Consider the following 7,714-nt stretch of genomic DNA (forward strand, 5'->3'; position numbering starts at 1 on the left):
GCGCAGTATGTTTCAAGCCGAGGCATACAAACGCCGTCTCCGGAGACAGTTTTCTCCAAGAGGGCATGCTTGATGCTTCATGAAATGAAGCTACCTCATAAGAGTTCCTCGTTCCAGGACTCCCAGGTTCCAGCGGCTGAGGAATATCCCCACGTCAACGGCCCTCTTTCCGATTGGATAGGTCGTAACGTGGCCAGTGCAGAGATGCGTAAAGGGAGGCTAACGATCGGCAGATTGTAGGGTAAAGATGGATCTTCACCTCGCCGCCCGTTATGAGAAAATGCCTAACGGGTACGTTGGTTACGCTTGCCGGGCATCGACTCCTGAACTAGCACCTATTTCCACTATGTAATCGCAGAACTAATCACAGGCCATGTGGGTCTCTGGAATGCGCAGGATCAGAGTATCAGAAGCATTTGTGATGCGACAGTAGCTTCTTCACCCAATCAGAGAAGGTTTCTAGTATCACGGCCCAACAAAATCCTTGTGCCAGGATGAGCCGCGATACATGCCACGAGTCAAGACGCCGACCAGGCACAATGACCCACAAGCGACCCGTTACGGCCAAGCATGATCCAGGGCGGCTAGACACATGGCCAGACGCGAATTCTGGTATTCCCGGACCTGGGCAGGCCATTCAATCATTCGGCCAAGGTGAGATGAAGAGTCCCTTACAAAAGACACCTCATGTAAGACAAAGCATAGGGGTCCAAGCAACAAGCAATGGACTCTCATTCTCTTCTATATAGAGAGAGAGTTTTTTTTTCTGGAAGAGAACGAGAGTCTATATATATATAGAGAGAGAGAGCGTGAACAATTGATCCTTGGGCAAGTTTTCGCTTAGGCGATCCATCGATCCCCTGAGCCTAAATCACCGCACGATCTCGGTCCTGAGCACTGGCCCGTGACACTAGCGCGACAAGACGCAACTCTCTTCCCGACTGCTGCTCTGAGTAAGCCTACTCAGAGCGCTCAAGGTCAGAAACTTCTCAAAGCAAAGTTCTGAACCAAACGAGTACAAGGTAGTAGCTATTTACAAAAAAGTATACAGCTCCTTTTAAGAAAGAGAGAACCATATATACACACAATCACAAAACCTCTCGACTAATTAGAAGCAATGGCGCAATCGGAAACGGTGTCTCCCCTCCTTTATTGCACGATTATTCAAGACTTGGCTTGATATTTGTTGTAGATTGATGATCGTTACAATAACTTTTGTTTCTTGTTTCCTTTATGTCAAGAAAGCAGAAGTTCCTAACCTCTTGAGAGGCAAAACTACCATCTTCCGCCTGTCAATATTTGGGATTATCTAATCAATCTTAAAGCTATTGTCCGAATGATAATTCAATCCCAAACCTTTTAAATTTCGTCGATTTAGTTCTAAACCTTTGCGTGAAATTCTAATGCCCCGGAAATCGCTGACACATTGGTCCAGTCATCGTCGTCCTTCCTACGTGGCACACCGCCACGTCAGCGATATTTCCATGAAAATTGACTGGAAGGATTGCATCGGATATCCGCGTAAAGGATTGTGACTAAATTGACAAAATTGAAAAGTTTGAGACCGAACCTATTATCCTCATCACTCTTTGTGTTGCTCTTTCTCTCGCGTTAGATACTGCCTATTTAACTGTTACAAGAAGCAGCATGATGATTACCGGTAATCTCAATTTCAAGTTTGTGCATCACTAGAAGTCAAATAGGTCCCTGTGCAATTGATATTGGAAGTTCATTGAGGACAATCGATGTGCAAATCTTAGGCATGTTAACAAATAATTAAAACTGAAACAAGTCACGAGGATTAGCAGCAGCATATTTCTTAATTACTCCCCCTTTTGTTAGATTAGCCTAAAAGTACACGTCCAAAACAATTCCATTGCGTTCTTAAAAAAGGTTGAAAACAACTCGTTCTCACACAAACTTGAAAGAAAATTGCAGAAATACATGCATTCAGACATGCAATACTGTTTATTCAACAACCGCGTAGGCCAATATCAAACTCCACAATAAGTTTTGAGGGCAGATTCAGCTGTTTGTCCAGCTTCAGTGTAGTAGAACTCCAGGAACTCCATATGATCGAAGGGCTTAAAGAGCAAAGGGTGCTCTTCATCCACTAATTCGTCGGGTGCTTTTATTATGTACCCGCCCTTCGGAATCGAGAACAGTGCAGCCGAGTACCTCGCCTTGTTCCCGCTCATCATGACTCGGTGACGCGGAGAGTGCAATCTGCCGTTTACCCATGCCTGTAGGATCATCTCATGTGTTAAGGAACGTAGTCTTTAATCCACGCCCCAAAACCCCATTCGCCCTCTCGAGGCAATGAGTTCGAGAATCGATATGTTATGCAATGGTCGTATCACATGACGTGCTAACATTATATCATCAAAACCAATGTTGTTATGCTGATAGGATATGTTATCCGCTTGCAAAATCCTATTCCGAGGGATTACATTATAGATGAATACTGAATTAGTGAATGATAAGCCATGTTGGGATGTGACTAATCTCATGGCACATGAAAATGTCTTGCTTGGTGATAATAAACGACAACATAAACGCATAGATCGATGATTTGAATGCGGAATGATAAGGTTATGAGATGCGGAAATCCTCAGTTTATCCTTTCCGAAAGAAAAAAACGAAATGAAGACTTACGTAGAACGAGTCCCCTATCATGACGACGAAAGAGTTCGGCGAGGGCCGAGTGCTGAACCACTCGCCGTCTTTGGTCTGGACTTGGAGGCCGTGGACTTCGTCCTGGCACAAGATGGTGGTGAACATCTTGTCCGTGTGAGAGCTGAGACCGATCTTCTCGTCATTGGTTTGAGGCGCTGCGTACTTCGTGAGACGAAGAAGGTAGTTGGAGGAGTTGATGTGTTCGTCCAAGTATTTATCCAAGCCGAGGCTCTCCAAGATCATCCTCCTTATCATCTTGTCCAACTCCGATAGCTTCTCCGTGTATGATTGTATGGTTTTGCTGGCAGGGAGAGAGAGAGAGAGTTCAGTCCCAGTATATACCATGTTTCGACCACTTTTGGAGAGTTACTTAAAAAGATAAAAATTAAGAAGCTGATGTAGTCTCAACCGCAAGTGTTATGAATGGTAAAAAATATATACCAATCATAGCATGGCTCATATCTGATCTTATAACTGGCATTTGATAGTGCCATCACACTGTCATGCGGAAAAACTGTAAAAAAAGTCCTAAAATTATTGTATTAGTGCCAATTCAACCATAAATCTTTTTTTTTTGTGGCCAATTCTGTCTTAAACCTTTTGCATTGGTGCCAATTCAGTTCTAAACCTTTTATTGTTGCCAATTCAGTCCTAAATTTTTTGTATTGGTGCCAATTCAGTCCTAAAATTTTTATATTTGTCCTAATTGAGTTAATTCAGTCAATTTTGATTGAAAATTGTTGACGTGTACATCGGTTGTCCTACGTGGTATGGTTGACGTTGACATGGATATTTGTTAATATTATTTTACTATTTCTAAATATTTTTAATTATTTTGTTGATTAATAAAGAAAAACAAAAAAATATTAAAAATATTTAAAAATGTTAATACGAAATTAAAAAAATTTAAAAAATATCCACGACGCTGCCAACCATGCCGCGTAAGACAACCGTCGTCTACATCGTTGATTTTTGTCCGTAATTGATCGGATTGACTTAATTAGAAAAAATGCAAATAGTTTAGGATTGAATTAGCACCAATACAAAAAGGTTTAGGACTAAATCGACATCAATATAAAAGATTTAAGATTGAATTATCATCAAAAAAAGATTTAGGACTGAATTGGCACAAATGCAATAGGTTTAGGACTTTCTTGACACTTTTTCGATGTCATGCTAGCGGGGCCCTAAAAAACCATAAACTTGCAATACAAATATATAATTCAATTCTAAACTTTTCAATTCTGCTAATTGAGTGCTATGCCTCTTGATGATTTTCCAGTACCATCATTTCGGCCATTTTGAATAAAAATCGTTGAAGTGGATGCCCGCCGTGCCACGAAGGACGGCTGGCATTGACATGGACAATTGTTGCAAAATTTTTATCATCATTATTTTTATAATTTATTTTTATAATTTCTTTTTTTCCTCCTAATAAGTCCGACAAGGTCCACGTCAATGTTGTCTGTCCTACGTGGCACGCCGTGCGTCCATGTCAGTGATTTCCAAACCAAAATTAGCATGGAATGACTATATGGGCAAATCGTAAAAAGATGCGGGACTAAAAAAAATGATAAAATTTAAATGTTTAGTATTTGATTGACATCCGTACAATAGATTTATGAGTTTTTTCTTTGATAGTTGTCCCACCACTTTTGTATATAACCCATCGGAAGGTTGATTGAATCTACATAAGAAAAGCTGATTAAATCGATAAAAGTGTTTTTTTTTCTCTAGTTAATGATAGTAAGTAACGTTTTAGAAAAGATCAATGATCCCTAATTGAGTCGGGACCAAAAGTTTAGTAGTCTAATAGGTTATGTCAATCACACATCAAGATGTAGTGAAGTTGAAATCGTGATTTATATAAAAAAAACTTTAAATATAAGTTCTAACACCATTTGTGAACCGTGAGGCTCCGTTTGTTTCACGAGAAATGAACGATTTGAAAAATATTTTCTTAAAAATGATCTATTGGATCGATTACAAAAATGAATAAATGAAAAATATTTTTATTGTCTGAAATTATTTAGTTATGAATTGTTGTTGATAATGAAAATATCTTTAATTAATTAATTATTTCATGCAGTATGAGCGATTATTTTTAGGAAATTATTTTTGAAATCGTTTATTTTTCGCAAAACAAATGATTGTTGTATCATATTAGCTACAATTCGGATGTCCATCATGGTGTATATTTAACTTCTCCTATCCTAACCCTCAACTTTACATAGGGTAGGTTTCACCAGATAAATAATGTTCTATTTAACCACATCTAATAAAAAAAAAATTACTTCGCCCAAATATTGTTAAAAAAACAAAGGCGAAGCTCTCCGGATAACAAACTAGTTAGCTGAACCTAGGATTTCGCATTCCTAAATTCTAAATTAAATCACGAGTAATTGGTACACGTGTTTAAAAAAATTTGGTTACCTAAAATTCGGATGTCCCTTGGGCCATAAACTAGTGGTAACGCCATCCAGCTTCTCGTACTCGTCGGCGTCCTCGAACCCGATGATCTCGTAGAGCGGGACCGCGGGGTACTGCCCGATATAACCGTGGAGGGCTTGCTCGAGACGTTCCGGAGCTTGGTCTGCAAGGGCAAGTCGAAGACCTCCCGGGATGAGCCCAGCGTCGACTCTTGCAGTTGAACTGGCACCTTCTTGAATCGGGCTTCGAAGCAGCCGTAACTTTCCAGCGCCCGCTTCACCTCGTCCCTCGCGGCGGTCCACTCGGCTGTGCCCAGCTCGAGGCCCGGGCTCGAGAAGTCTACGACCGGGAGCTTCAACTCTGCCATCGACCCCATCTTCTATGAATTGCCGAACTTTGGTTTTGGTTTTGGTTTTGGGCGCTATATATAAGATTGGTGCAATATGCCGAGCATGAATATAGAACTGAGAGCATGCATATAGAACTGAGAAATTGAACTTTTGTGGGGAGGAAAAGGTCGCCGAGAGCAAAGACAAGGACGGCCGGAGGTGAAGATTCTACGATAGCATTTACATGAGCCAACAAAATATGACAAACTTTTCATGAAATTAAGCATTAATCAGCCGGTTGATCGATCGTCACTTGATTTTCATGGTGATTAATAAGTTAAAACTGCTGAACATTACATAGAATAATTGCTTCTTGTTCAGTAGCCACTTGTGGCCTAGGCGGTCGTTATGTGGATTGCATAGGATTTATATATTTAATTGATTAAACTGGTACTGATGGAAGTAAAATATAATTCTTTGAATGCTTCTGTTGACCGTTCTTTGATCCCTTCACAGAAGATGACGGGCATATACAGAACATCCATGTGAGATGTCACATGGCCTAACGTTTCCCGATGGTGGTCTAAGACATAACAAGTACGTACATAAATATAGTCCATGCTTGTTCTTAGGTATTATTTTATGAGTTAATTAATATTGGAGCGTGAAGCCTACCCTGCATGTAAACTAGATCGATGACCTCATTTAACTAATATATCCTTACCACCTAATAAAGATTCATTAAGTAGCCGTTCAAAGTTGCTCTGGGTTTATCATTATGCAACCCCAACAATGCTCCTCGCACAAGTACCTTACATATACACACATACATACGGATGCCTATTTCACAAATACGTAGATATGTTTGCATGGAACATAAGCTGTGAATAACCTGAATTCTAATGCTGGTAGTCTTTGGGGATGCTGTTCTGGCAAGAGTAACGGAGCAACCTATAAGAAGTCCGATACCCTTATAGCCAAAAAGGAGGCCAAATCTGAACCCGTTAACATATTTAGTTGGGTTCACTTTCACTCAAAAACTTAAGTTATTGAATTATGAGCCAACTTGAATATATTAGTTGCTCTACAACATACCAATTTTTCGATGTGGGACTTCTTTAACATAACTCACATGTGCATCTCAACAATCTTCTCATCATGTGTGAATTCCAGTGTTAGGTTTGCCTCCCTAATTTAGGTATCCTTCTGCATTAATTTATCTCAACTTGACTTTCCAATGCCCAACTCTATCCTTGATTGTTTTCTCCGGACCGAATCATGAAGCATACCAGCGGGCCCAACTTTATTCTTGGTCGTATTCTCTAGAGCGAACCATGAAACATACCAGGGGCCTCGTGTTGCTGCACCATAATGCCCACCTATTGGGAAACTGCGTCGGTTATCAGATTTCTTCCTTAATATATTCACCAAACCAAACATCTATACATATTGGGAGTGAGCCATGAATCATCCATCAGCTCTGATATTATTTGTTGGGAGTGTGCGGGAGAAGACCGATACCATTCGGATGGAGAGACCGCCAAGAGGTAGCCCAAATCCTAACTCTTCAATATATCCAATTGGATCTACCTTTCTTCAAAAGCTTAAATCATTGAGTTATTGGCTAACTTGGATATATTAATTGCTACACATTACACTGATTCTTCAATGTGGGACTTTTCTAACACAACTTGCACGTGCATCTCAACAATAATCTCCCCCTCACGTGTGAACTGCAGTGTTAAGTTACCGTCCCTTAATTCGGGTATCCTTTTGTATTAACTTATCTCATCAAGTCCGCGTTGCTACACCACAATGCCTACTTATCCGAAAATTGCGTTGATCACTAGATTCCTTCATTGATTTATTCTCTAAACACCGATACATATTTGAGTGGGTCATTGGCTCTGATACAATTTGTTGAGAGTGCGCAAGAGAAGTCTGATACCTTTCGCGTGGGGAAATTGCTTAGAAGGCCCCCAAATTCGAATCCATCAACATATCCAATTTGACCCATTTTCATTCAAAAGATTAAGCTATTAAGTTATGTGCCAACTTGAATTTGTTAACTACTTCACACCACATCGATGCGGGGCTTTTCTAACACAACTCATACTTGTATCTCAATAGAAACCTTTGAACTTGAATCGATCTTGGTGTATACTGCTTGAACTTGACTAGAATCGAGAACTCAACATTTTTTGTTCTGCCTGATCACCGATACCCGTTTCATATAGCTCAACAATTTTAATTTCATGTACTCAACATTTCGATCTGAG

General features: G+C 40.1%; 1 pseudogene; it reads right to left on the reverse strand.

Moving 5' to 3' along the window:
- Positions 1–1,994: 1,994 nt before the first annotated feature.
- Positions 1,995–5,482, reverse strand: LOC115738087 (annotated as a pseudogene).
- Positions 5,483–7,714: the final 2,232 nt, after the last annotated feature.

This window comes from Rhodamnia argentea, chromosome 8 (assembly GCF_020921035.1).
Source record: "Rhodamnia argentea isolate NSW1041297 chromosome 8, ASM2092103v1, whole genome shotgun sequence".
NCBI classification, from domain to species: Eukaryota; Viridiplantae; Streptophyta; class Magnoliopsida; order Myrtales; family Myrtaceae; genus Rhodamnia; species Rhodamnia argentea.